At 44.5% G+C, this 3,371-nt stretch overlaps 1 pseudogene; it reads left to right on the top strand.

Moving 5' to 3' along the window:
- The first annotated feature begins 1,735 nt into the window (after window positions 1–1,735).
- On the top strand, window positions 1,736–2,471 carry LOC119470120 (annotated as a pseudogene).
- The last annotated feature ends 900 nt before the right edge of the window (window positions 2,472–3,371 follow it).

Below are 3,371 nucleotides of genomic sequence, written 5' to 3'. Positions count from 1 at the left end.
GAATACAGTCAACCCAGAGGAAAGAGAGCTAAAACTCCAAGATTTGAGTTTGAACCTTTGGTTCAGCCATGCCAAAAGATAATTTATCCCTGCACTTCATGGCTTCACACTTCCTCTTTTTGTATTAACCCGATGTGAGTCGGATTCCTCTGTCTTGAAGCCAAAAAGTCATTACTAACAAAACCACAGTCTCTTAATCTACGATCAGTGTCCTCTCTTTTCCACTATGTCATCTTCCTCCCAACATGCCACGTGCATTCCCATCATCAGTATCTTCCCTCCAAGTGATCTCCCCGGCCTGTCCCTCCATTCCGCCAGCCCAGGCCACGGCTTCTTCCCTTCTGTCCAGACATCCTTTCCTTCCTCATCCTTCACTGCTCTGCCTCCCTCTCAATTCCTGTACATGCTGGCACCACACAATTTAACACTTAATACCACAGATGTTAGCTCTTGTTGCTCCTTTCTCTTCTATTAAATTTTAAGTTCTTCAAGATAAGATTGGGTCCCACACTTCCACAGATCCTGAAGCAATGTTGGGCAATAGTAACTAAATTTGTGTTGAGCACATACTGTGCACCAGACACAGCCCTAAGACCATTACATGCACTAATTATTAACCCCTCACAACAAACTTGTGAGCTATGATCATTACCCCTGTTTTACAGATGAGGAAAGGAAGGCATAAAAAGGTTAAGGAACTTCCTTAACTGGCTAGGAAGTGGTAGAATTAGAATTTTAACCCAGGCATTCTGGGCTCCAGAGCCCAGACTTAATTACCACACTACACAGCTTCTTAGTGCATCTTTGATAAATATCAATTGATTGAACACACAGAATTGCAGAATTACACCAAACCTAAAGCAGTAGGTGGTAACCTCTAGGGAGTCACTCTGATTGTCTGAAAAGTTTTGTACCCGACTAGAAAATGCATGTGTATGCACACACACACACACACACACACACACACACCCTCCTGACAGAAAGAAGAGTGGTAACCAGAAGCCGGGATTCTGGGGCTACTTTGCTATCTTCACCCTAAATGTCAGTCCTTTGTTATGATTAGGTTTGGGGAAGAGTATGAGAAACATGTTGTCTCTACTCTCCAAAAGCTTGACTTCAGAGTAAGGCTGGAAATGAACCTGAGCAGCAGCGAAATTTGTTTTCAGCGCCTCCTGCCTCCCTATTCTGTAGCATTCACAGGGGCAGTGAGTATTCATCGTGTCTGCCTGCCCAGCATCCACTTCCCTCACTCTCATGACAGCGCTTTGATTAGCCTTTGGTGGACCACCGCTCCCCCATTGCATGCAATGATATTGGACAGTCAACCAAGGGTCCACCCTCCTCTGGCCAAGGAGTAAGTACATGACCCACATGAGCCAGTTGGACTCTGCCCTGGGAATTTGAGCAGTACAAGGAGGAAACTCGGTTGGAGGCAATTCAAAGACTTAGAGCATGAGTGGCCATCCGCCACACCGACCCCCCGAGCTCCTTTGCTTCCTTTCCTGTCCAAAACCTGATTCTTGAGCTTTCCCCTCAGTTCCATGTGCTACCTGATGTAGCTTTCTAAATGCCAACCTGGTGAGGCTGAATTACATTTCCCAGAATTCACTTCCCTGTATGTTTACAGTTAGGGTGGGCCATGTGGAAGCTCCTGGTGTGAGATTCGCAGGGTGGAAGTGAAGCAGCAGCAGTTTTTGTAGCTTGCACACGTTGTCACTTTCTGCTGGCTCACCACGTTAGCAGGAGGCAGGGCTGGGCCTGCAGCTGCTCTCCCCTTCCCAGGATCCTCCTTCAGCTTTCCTGACTTCTGGGCCAGACGCGACTGCTTAGGTCTGTGATGAAGGATCCTGACTTCTGCAGGAAACCCATGCCACCCAAATCAGAGACACAGTTTCAACTCATCCTCATGGTCTCTAGTGGGTGTTTTCCAGCTTGTTCTTGCTCACCCCCACCTTACACCCATCTCCCTGGCCCAGCTGCCTGGCCCAGCTGCCTGCCCTGCGGACTGCAAGCTCCAGCATCAGACCTGAGGACAGGAGCCTTACAGAAACTGTGTCAGCAGCTCCCACAGGTAGGTAAGATCAAACCCTGGTAAGAAATCCCTAGTGCTGATGCCTGTTATGGCTACTTACTGGAAGGCAGTGTCACGTGGAACCTCTTAATTGCAGCATCCGGAGCTCCAGGAAGGGAAAATTTCGAGTCAAATATAATTCTATATCCCATGTCTTTGGAACTTTTAGCCCTCAAGATTCCAACATCATGACTTCAGTTTCAACACAGTTGTCCTTAGTTCTCATGTCACGCCTTTGATGCTGCCTGTTGTTAAGGCAGTTGAAGCCTGAGATGCAATCACTCTCTTGCTAGGTGTGGTTCCCAGCATGACAGGCATCTGTGCTTGCTTGAAGGTATATGCAGAAAAGAGATGGACAGATGTCACTTTGAAGGGCTTACTGAATCAGATCTCACCCTGAAAACCCCTGAGCTTTGGTGTCTGAAAGTTTCTAAGAATTGGTAAATAAGGGAGTTTTACATTATTCATTGTTTCCATGAAATGGGAACAAACAGATACATTTATAAAAATTTTTAAAAATGTTTTCTTTACAACAAATACTGCACTGAAAAATGCAGCCTATAATTTGTATTTGCTGTTTAGAAAGGAGGTCAAAGAAGTAAGATGGCTGAAATCGACAGAAGTAATATTTCATAGTTTTAGAATTCTCAAAGCATGTGAAATAGGAAGAAGGAAGTTCTTGCCTAGAAGCTTAGGAAATCACCGCCGTTCAGCTGTAAATCACCGCCGTTCAGCTGTAAATCACCGCCGTTCAGCTGTAATCGATGCCTTCTGACTCACTGAGGAGTCTCTTCTCCACAGTTTTATTAGATTTTTGTTTTGTTGCCTTTCAAGGTAATATTGTATTTAGGTATCAGATAGTCAGCCCAAAATGGAAACTTTTATCTCTGGGGAACAATGTTTAGAAAAATGTATTCAGTGTATCTAATATTGAAATGCAGAAAAGACTTAATATTAAAAAAAACACTATAGACATTGACATGGAAAAGAGATTTAATGTTAAGAAAACAACTTTATATTAACTGAGTAACATCCTCCTAATGAGAAGTACTATAGTAAATATAAACTCATTATGTTATTTAAAAAAAAAGAAAAGAGGCCAAGTGTGGTGACTCACACCTGTAATCGCACCACTTTGGGAGGCCAAGGCAGGCGGATCACTTGAGGTCAGGAGTTCGAGACCAGCCTCATCAACATGATGAAACCCCATCTCTACTAAAAACACAAAAATTAGCCACGCGTGCTGGCACGTGCTTGTAATCCCAGCTACTTAGGAGGCTGAGGCAAGAGAATTGCTTGA

Source organism: Cebus imitator, unplaced genomic scaffold, assembly GCF_001604975.1.
Source record: "Cebus imitator isolate Cc_AM_T3 unplaced genomic scaffold, Cebus_imitator-1.0 Scaffold23, whole genome shotgun sequence".
Taxonomy (NCBI): Eukaryota; Metazoa; Chordata; class Mammalia; order Primates; family Cebidae; genus Cebus; species Cebus imitator.
This window is presented reverse-complemented; position numbering and strand designations above follow the sequence as displayed.